This window comes from Oryzias melastigma, linkage group LG4 (genome assembly GCF_002922805.2).
Source record: "Oryzias melastigma strain HK-1 linkage group LG4, ASM292280v2, whole genome shotgun sequence".
Classification (NCBI taxonomy): domain Eukaryota; kingdom Metazoa; phylum Chordata; class Actinopteri; order Beloniformes; family Adrianichthyidae; genus Oryzias; species Oryzias melastigma.
In genome coordinates this window covers 19,929,771-19,940,059 of record NC_050515.1, presented here as the reverse complement: position 1 = coordinate 19,940,059, position 10,289 = coordinate 19,929,771, and the positions used below count along the sequence as shown (strand labels likewise).

At 36.7% G+C, this 10,289-nt stretch overlaps 1 protein-coding gene across 2 annotated transcripts in view; it reads right to left on the bottom strand.

The window, feature by feature from the left end:
• Positions 1-10,235, bottom strand: part of LOC112150759 (regulator of G-protein signaling 8) — a 32,100-nt gene extending 21,865 nt beyond the window's left edge. The window contains exons 1-2 of one of the 2 annotated variants that reach the window (XM_024279229.2): positions 10,059-10,235; positions 3,416-3,464 (exon numbers count right to left, since the gene is read on the bottom strand). The gene's annotated coding sequence lies outside the window, so the exon portion shown is untranslated. The remainder of the gene's footprint in view (positions 1-3,415; positions 3,465-10,058) is intronic. The other variant, XM_024279230.2, reaches the window with a different exon arrangement.
• Between the last annotated feature and the right edge of the window lie 54 nt (positions 10,236-10,289).

The window sequence follows — 10,289 nt, the reverse complement described above, 5'->3', positions numbered from 1 at the left end:
TCAAGCCTTTTGGGATCCATGCTAACTGGGTTGCTTATCTCCATCATGTATAATGAAAAGTTCCTTAAATATTAAAGCAGCTGGTTTTGCTAAAAGCCTCTCAGACTTCCCAGCAGTTCATGTATTCCCAGATGGCACAAGTAAGTTTCAGAAAAGTGATGTTCTATGCACAGCGCTGTGATGTTTGATGGAGAGTGGAGGAAAAAAGTGCTTCATATCTGCCTAAGATAATTTGAAGACAGTTATTGGGGGGGGGAAATGTTTTTAGTTTTTTTTGTTTGTTTGTTTGTTTATTTTGTTTTTTTCCAAGAGCTGGTTGGGTCAGTGGTTGTATTCAATGATAAAAGCCATTTTCAATGAGATGGGCACTATTGACCAAAATGATTTCAACAACTACTGGGTTCATGTAAAACCTTTAGGAATATCTTCTGTGGGCAAGTAAGACAAACATTTTGGAAGGATTTTGCCGTCCTTATGGGTGGATGTGGGCTGTCTGCAGGCAAAAAATTGGCAGACCTGTACAAACGACGCAAGTAGCACGCAGGAAATATCCGTCACAGACCGCTAGGTGAGCCCATTTGGTGAAAATGTTGATGCACATTTTTATCTACGGGCATGCTGCAAGCTACAGGATATAGGGTTCGTGAGAGTTTGGTCTGTGAGACGCATCCTCATCATACAGATTTCTCATTTTCCTTATTTCTTCCTTTCTAAATTTTGCAGACGGTACAAAGGGACCAATTAGTACTGTTCTTGTGACAAGTGTCTGTACTCCTTACAGGCTCCTTACACGCAGCCTGACTCTTAGAAATTAGGAAATCAAACAATCAGAGCATATTTGCCTGGTCAGTAATGGGCCAATACATTATTAATGGCTAGAGTGTGGCATAAGGGTATAAGACAGCATCAACAGTACAGTACATCATGAGTGCAATCAACTTAAATCATCCTTACAAATACTTCAAGATAAGCTTACCACTCATGACAATGTTCCATTTTCACAGCATCCCTGCTCGTTTTAAAGCAGGGCTACCCAACTCTGGATCAGGTGTCTTCAGTTTACCAGAATAAGGTGACGTCCGAGTCAAGATCTTGAGGACCAGGTTTGGGCCGTCCTGCTTTAAGACGTGGCCACTCCATTCTACGACCCTCTAGGGGCCCAGTTAACCCAAAACCTAGCAGTATCCATACAGGTCAACAAGTCAAGGTATTGGTTGCATGTGACTAAGACCTTGTGAAGTTAAAGTGATGAAGTTCTTTTTCAAAACAAGAAAAAAGGACATCAAGCTAAAACCATTTGAAAGCCCAAATGGAGGTTTTGGACTCTAATAGTCTGATGTCAAATCCAAATGCAACTGTGTTCCAATTCCATTGAATGATATATGGTAATCATAAAAACCCAAACATGAAGACATGATTACCAATGTTTTTGTAGGACTCTTCACAATAAATAAACCATTTTATTTCTCTGCATCCTGTGTCTTCAATACACTCTAAGTGAGAAATCAACAAACACTTATAGCCTTAAGTGACCTTATAGCAATTATCCTAAAAACATTAGTTGGTAGCTCCTCCCACACGTGGCCGAGGCGTCAGGTTCAGGAACACATTTATTGACAAGCGATGAGGAGCAAATTTGTCGCGCAATGAAAGAGGGGCGGGGCACGCGAATATGTCGTGCGGATCGCGTTCAGCGTGAATGCACCTTAAGACAGCTTCCTCTCAATGAGATCATGTTTTCAAAGGATTCTTGTATTTTATCTGGTTATCTTTGTTAGTAAAACTTAAAAAAGCATAAAATATGCCTTTTTTTAAACTCTCTTACCAGTGCAATATGTCCAATCATTCAGGGTATCGTGCAATGTTGATTTTTCTGTATATTATATCTATATTCAGTCTGTTTTACTTTATTTTATTATTTTACTCCATTTGTGTGCTGTACGGACACTGGTACCGGAATTTCCCTGAGGATTTCCAAAGGGATTAATAAAGTATTTTCTATTCTATTTCTATTCTATTCTATTCTATATTGTCCAGCAGATGAATACAATGATGACTGCCTTTCTTTATTTTGTTGAAATCCATACATTCTCTGACAGTGGTTGGACTATCAACAGCAAATGCATGCTCAGCATGAAGGAACCAGTGACTTGCATTAGCCACTGGAGGATATTTCCCTCCATAATGACATTAGATCCCGTCATTTACTGTGGGCCCAATGAAAACATGATGTGATATAACCAGACAGAAAAGGCTTTTGTGAGGACAACCTCGAGCTCTCATTAAGATAATGTTAGGCTCTGAAAATAACAGACAGCCAGAATGTTTTCAGTCTGAGCTGACCTGCAGATCTCTAGGAGCCAAATAACTAAACTTTATTTTTTTAATTCAATTTTTATTTTTTTATACAATGGAGGGCTTTAACCAACAAACTGCTTACTTAGTTTGACTCCAATCCACCAGGAGTTTTACTGACTTTAACAATAAAAAAAGTTTATCCTTAAAAAGAATTTATTAAAAAGTACTCGATTATATCCTTTTAAAGCATACAAGTGAATATATATAGCTTGATATGCTATCATAAAAAGAGAACAAATACAATAAAATGTTAAAAATAGTAACTAAAACATTTTATTGTTATAATTACCGTATTTCCTGTAGTATAAGTGCTGTTTTTTCATAGTTTGGTATGAGGTGCGACTTCCATCTGATTTTTTAAATTTAGTATTATGGATTTTTTGCTGAGACTTCAACTCCAATGCAGATTATATTTTGGAAAATACAAAGTACAAGAGTATAAGTCCTTATCTTTGCTAAAAATAAAGTACGATTTGAGTTCATCCTATTTTATCCCCCTCTGCCTCCCTCCCCATGAAATCTGATGGAAGAAGGGTCAAAAGATATTTTTAGTCTGCCGGCATACAGACAATAATGTCCCCTCTGGCTATGCTTTCACCAGCTTTTATCATTTACATTTGGCCATACAAATCTGCAGTAAAGGTTATATGGATTTACATGTCATCTAGACGACCGTGGTGATTTATCTTTGGTATCGGTTGGGATCTCTCGTCAGGGAAAGTACCTTAAATTAAAGGTAGAGACTGGAAATTTCTGAGAATACCTGATAAATTGAAACTAAAGATAACCCTTTCATAACTTCACGTGTAGTGAGCCCTGTTTTTTTTTTTGATAAACTGGGACTGTGGCCAGAATATGCTATTTGTTGCTTTACCTGCTCTGTGCCACAAACTGAGTGCTAATCCTGCCTTCAGCCTTTTTATGTGTTCAGTTCGTTCCAGGGATTTATTTTGATGCCCTGAAATTGGCTTCACTCCGAGGGTTGTCTCCACTAAAAGCATTTCTGAGCAGTGGGATTAACCGTGTTGTCACCAGAATATAACAAGCACACACTGACCTTATGTACCGCCAGGCGAGTGGAGCAATCCACGAGGAGATTGTACCACCTAATGGAAGCACAACAAAAAACAATGAATTTGATAGAATTTACTCAAACTGTTGGCACGATCTGTTGATGGAAGGTTGTCCTCACAACGACCGCTCATTAAAGACACCAAACTAATGCTTTTGCATGATCAAATAATAAGTAAACACTTATTTTGATGTTATTATGCAAGGACAATGCATCAGCAAATAAATTCTGAGGAAAATTTAATGTTGCTCTATTATTAATTTTTTTTTTACACTTCACTGGATAGCAGGATGAGACGGTACAGAAATGAGATGGAACTAATAACATTAGCAAGAACCCTTGTGGATTAAGCTTTACTAAAAATAAGCATAATGCATATTAAATGCACACAAGAGCACATTTGCACTAAATATATTCGCATAATAACCATCCAAACATATCAGGCCATTGTTCTTGTCTTATGAAAATGGAAAGCTAAGTAGGACATGAATTTTGGGTCACTAAAAATAATTTGTTAGATGCCGTCTTACATAAACACCTGGATTTAGATGCATTCAAACCAACTCAGGAAAAGGTGTAACATTGGAGTCAATATTGAATAAAGTGAATGTTTTACAACCATTTAGTATTTTATGTACTATTAGAGAATTTACAGATGGAAGATAATTAAGCAATGTTTCTACATACAATTTTAATTGTCTGTGTCATTTATGCATTACAAATTACCTGTCAACATATTCTCATTGGACTTTTATAGAGAATATGTGGACAAGAAACCATAGATACAAATATAATAGTTTAGTAAAATCCTATCTTGTTTGCATCTATTTCAAAATCGTTCCCAGTTGTCTTTTAGTTATGATTCTGCCTTTTTTAGCCAAAGTCAAAATACTTGTGCTGTTTTCTAGGACATAAGTTCTGCAGAGCGGCAGGAGTTCATTAGAAATTCACCTCTACATTGTGGGCATCAGAGATTGTTGGTGCAGAGTAAGCTGTCCCCTATTTTTTATCATCTCCCTCCTTCTAGCTTACAGACCCTCACAACCCTGACTTAATATCACCGGCACAACAAAAATGGCTAGCTGTACACTTTTGAGCCATACAACAGCTAAAAAAAACAAAAAAAAAACAAAGCCATACATGGTTTGTCTGCAAGTTGATGCATCAGAATGAACCGGAACAGGGAGCCTCATAACTTCATAAGCTTTTTATACGCAACATTTTTTATCTGCTCCTGATTCACAACAATTTGAGTAAAGAAATACTCAAAAATGCAAATTTAAGCTTAAATTTCTTTATATATGTCCATCATCATTAGAAAAAAGCCACAAGAACATTCAAAAAACACCCAAAACACAATTTCCATCATAGTAGGTATTTTATCATAACAACTCTATATCCTTTGTTCTTGATGACTGATCCAAAGAGCATAAAAACGTTTTAAGGGGCTTTACCATAAAAATTCTACTTTATGAGGTTTTAAGTGCATTTTACTGTTCATTCTTCACTATAAAGAACCCCAAAGCGATATTTTGATCCGTTCATGGATTTAAGAGTGATCCTGTAAAAAACTTGAGCTGTCTGCAGCAGCCCCTCCCATATCCACAAAAACGAGCGGGTGGAAACGTGATGACGTAAGCACGATGCCAACCGCTCCCTCCAGGAAGAATCTGCTCTCAGGGGCAGGCGGAGCTTTGTAATCCAATTGTTTTACTTCTTTCTGGTAGGAACAAAACTCACAAAAAATAACTAATATTTCACAAATAATTTGTTTTTTATTGTTTCAAAGGTAATATAAGATCATGTAGTGTACATGGATATGGTTCACTCTGGAAGGCTCAAGAAAATCATGGTATGGCCCCTTTCATGTTTCATAAAACTTGACAATAACATAAGACCAATCATAAAAAAATCTTTTTTTGGTTCCATGTGTCCACAGTTTCCACAAGTGTGATGAAAAAAATTAAACCATATTCTTTATTTCTCCTTAGATACTACCACGATATGCAAACAAATACTGTATTTGGCCCACAGACTGGGATCCCAACTAAATGTTGGCCTTTTGAGGAAAAAAGTTTGGGCACTTCTGATCTAGATTGAAAAAGGCAGTATTGACAGCATTCCATAATGAAATGGAAGAGTTTGGTGACTGTACAGTTTCTGACTAAACTGTTTAGGAAGATTTTAAAAAGTGACAGGATGCTTGAGGAGCAGAGAAGTTTTCTCAAATGTTCCTGTTTTTAATGAAAGTGAGATGTGGAGAGGAATAAAGATGACTGGTCGGTCACCCAGTGAAGTTACGGGACAAGTTTTATGAGCCCACTACATCAAAGAAGTTAACACACAATTATTATTTTTTTTAATTGGGATATATGTATTAATCCTTTTGATGAAATCCACAAAAATGTCAATTTTTTTTTTGAAAGATAGATTATGCAATATTTTTGGTGATCTAGTGAGTTTTTGCTCACAACAATATTAGTTTAAGATGCAAAAATATAGACATGAGTGTTCCAGAAAAAGACCCCACATTAAATACCCATTGTCTCAAATTTGATCCACATTTTATCATGATGTAACTGTGTTATAATGCTATACATAACTAAACAGTTTTGCATTATTTCAAAACAGCAAGTATTTTTTTTTAGAAAAACAATAAATAAATTATTCTTACTATTATTATTATTTTTTTTTGTAATGACAAAACTTTTTTCCTGCCAACAATGTTTTTGAGTTTTCACAGAAGCAGCCATTTTGAATTGAGAAGGATAAGCTCTTCTACTGCCCCTAGTGGAATGACAATGAACTGCAGGACAGAAAACATGGACCAAGTTATACACAATGGGCTTCAAAGGAAAGTTTGGATCATGCTATTGAGATAGGGGTCACATAAATGCATTGATCCAACCTTCTTTAACTCACACCCTTTTTATTGAGTTTATTTAACTCACTCGAACATTTAGAGAAAATCAAGTCGTGACCACTTTGACTAAAGGGTGTGCATCACATTGAACTTTTAAATGGCCTTAACTTTTATCTTACTCCAGCAATGTTTACTACATTTGTCTTTAGAGGGGCTTTTACAACCTGATAAACAAACTACATCAAATTGCTGGAGATTGCCTATTTAACATTGCCTATGAAACAATGGAGGTGAACAATGGTCACATGATCCACTGGTTTCTGTAGAACCAATCAGAAGTTTGCGCTTGTATTATCTGTCTTGTTCTTTTGTTTTTGCAATTTTGGCAGAAAATGACACCACCAGACAAACTTTGTCCCAATAATCTGAAAAGAAGGGAGACGAACATTCGATTGTTGAGCTTGTTAAAAGCTAAGGATGTGAATTTATAATTATAATGTATTTGTGCGATTGTATGATCAGATATAAAGTAAAATTGTTAGAAACAAAAAAGAGAGAAAAAAAAGTAAGGAAAGAAAAGGAAGAAGTAATGCAACACTACTTCCCTTAACCCTTCAACACTGGAGATGTTGTTACGCTCTTAGACATACTGTAAATCTTCAACCGTTTACCAATCGAGATGAAGCAACTGATTTACGTTACTGTGTAAGCACTATACTATGCTGTATCGTATCTCAGCACAAGGCTGCTTTTCTCTGCTTCCAGATCCGCTTAAATTAGGTTAACTGTGCAAATGGTTCAAGATTTGCAGTAGTTAAAAGAACGTAAACACTGATGCTGAAGCTCCAGGGCCAAATTCATGTATCCATTATTTTTTTTGTTTTGTTTTTTATTCATGAAAGACCTTGAGATTTTCTGATATTTATTATTGATTAATAAAGTAAGACAAGTTGAGCAGAGTTCACCAAGTAATTGTGAGAAGGATATTGTTAACTTTGTCAACTTTACAACTGCTTTACAACAGAGACTCTCCCAGAATGGTGAGTTTCACTACTGCAGGAGCTGAGTCTGACGGACATTTTCTGCCTTACTTTCTTTTCACTCTGACCAGGATTTTTTTGGGCCCGATTCGATTCGAGGTAATTTGATTTTGTGTATTTGTCCCAATCCGATACTTTTATGACACATTTAAAACATGACCAAATTGAATACGCACTTTTGGGTTGTTCCTAATTTATAATTCATTAACTTTCTTTTATCATTAAAAACTTAAATAGAAAACTTTGAAGTATCTTTAATAACAATGTTCTTGTTATATAAGCGATACTTAGTCAACGTGAGAAAGTTTAGGGACTTTAGCTTTAATATCTTCAGAGCTATTGAACATTTGAAACAAATGTGATTCCTGTCCTCATTTAAAATTCTTAAAAATAAATGATGACTTTGTTTTAGCATGAATTTGATGAGTGTTCATGATTAGCTCATATCATTAGAACCATTCATTAGGTTTTTTTAATTATTATTATTTCAAGATTATGTTATTCCTTTTTTAAGCTCTTAAGACATCACAGTTTTGTTTATTACCACAGAGGTTAATTTTCTTAACTTTTATTTCTCAGTCTAAATCAGGCATATCAAAGAACAGCTCGGGCCTTAAAGAGTTAAATCACGGAGCTAGCACTTAGCTTAGCACAGTTAGCAGCTGCTGTTTAGCCATCTGTCTGTCAACAGCACAAAAAGCTTAACATTAAACATAAACAAAAATACTCTTTTTCTGTTGAAATGCCTTTATAGGTTGTTCTTTGTGTTAAGACAAACCAATAGAGACACTTGCTGTCAGTTTAAAGTGTTTTTAAAAGAGTTATTGATCCTGGGAGTCTGAATCTGTGATCATCTAGCTAGCTTGACTAAATTGTTATTGTTGGCCTTGAGCCGATTCCGTTTTCTGCTGCGTTTTACAGCAATTACATTTTGTGATCTGTTCATGTCATGCAGAGTTCTAGCAAAGTATTTATCCAGAATAATAAGATTGAAATATAAAGCGCTGATTATAATAAGAATAAATGAAATATCCAATACTGATTGGGGGACATCATACGATACTGATCGAGTCATCAACCTCATGATCTGGATCACATGATCGGATCGGGACATCCCTGTTTTAAATAGGTTTATGATTTTTATTGTTGACGCTCCCTTGGTGTATATGTGTATGAATGATTCTGTCTTCACCCCCAGGGTCCCTTTGAAAAGTAGATTTTTTTTTATCTCAGTAGGAATTCCCTGGTTAAATAAAGGCTTAAGAAAGGGTGAAAAAAAGCTATCGTGCAAATGAGAGAAATATTTTAAAGCTCGGGAGAACGTTAAGATTCTCCTCCATGTTGATGTTGGGCTCCTTCCACTGATCATGTCATCAACACGCCATGGGCCAAATCTGAGTTCCTGATTGATGTGACGCGTCTTCTTTACCGAGGTTCAGATATTTGAACTCTGGACAAGCAGCGACACCCAAAACGTGTTGCTGCCACACCGCTATGCCACACCCAACACTCAAAATCCACTGGAGGACATCTGATCATGTCTGTACATTGACTTAGCATTCAGAATTGGACACCCCTAATGCTCTTATCACCTTTTGGCATGAACACAGCTTTAGACAACAATCTCATAAACCCAGTAAATCACTAACCACTAACAAGAACACAACAAGCTAGACTGAGATCAAATGAGGCCAGATGTGTTTTTTATTGTGATTGGAGGCAGTTAAAACTGCATTACAGCAGTGAAGTGACATCCAGCTGGACATTATTTTGCCATCATTTGCAGTTAAACATCAGGTCCTTCAGGTCAAGGAGCATTTTAGATAATCAGTGCTGAGTACATGCTTTTAATTGCAAAAAAAGAAAAAAAAAATCAACAAAAGCAGCAATATTGAGTGTGAGTTCTCAGTTGGAGCTTACACACCTCCTCCACTCAAATAAATAAACAGATTGCCAGCAAAATGTTTCAAAAGTGAGACAAAAGTTTTGTGGGAAAAACAGCCATTTTTATTATTGTCATGCTTCTTAATATACATGGCTGCTTTTTTAAATAAATTATAATATATTATAGTAATAAATAAGATGTCTAAACTTCTAAACAATATAGCAGTATTTTCTATGATCCTGCAAGATTGCATTTAATAGATCAGAAAACCTAAAACAAAATCAGGGGGTTCCACCCTCTCAGTGAGTTAAAAAAGAAAAAAAAGTTGACTAAAAATCCTGGGGGGACCGACTCTTCACGGGAAGCTAAAGGTGAGAGCAGGTGAGGAGAGAGCAGAAAGGGAAGTGAAGGAAGCCAAGAAAGCCTCCCCTCCATCTTTCATGGCTCTGTAGTGAGTGACATTTACTGGACGGAAAAGCCTTCAGAGCCATGGCTTCAGGGGAGGGGAGGTGGGCGGTTGTGATATTCAATAGTGCTCCCAGGAAATGGAACTGCAAGCATGCGTGGATGAAAACAATCTATTTGGCAGAAATTTGGCCATGCGGCGTAAACAGACATTAAACGGAACACAAACGGTAATTGGAGTCCACTACTGCCATATCACGTGTCTTCCACGCACTTATTGCCTCTTCTAATCACAATGCTCACTAACAGTTTTTGTAGAACACTCGTCCGCTCTGTGCATGATCAGACACAGCAAACACCAAAACAACAAGAGCTCAGTGTCTTTAACAGAATTACATAACACTGTCATCCAATAAATGAATATGGATCTTTTACCTTGAGTCTGATGTGTGAGAGATGAGGTGGACTCTTTCTGCTCTTCCTCTATAACCACTGCCTATCCCCAAAGTGTGTTTTGCTAAAGCCAGACGCAGCCTCCGTCTAGCCAATGCTGTGTATTTGTATGAAATTGTACAGCTCAGGACTGAAGATATCTCGTGTTTCTGATGCCAGTGAGTGGGAGCTACACGCGGCACTCTCATTGGTGTGAAATCAGAGGGGAGGTGG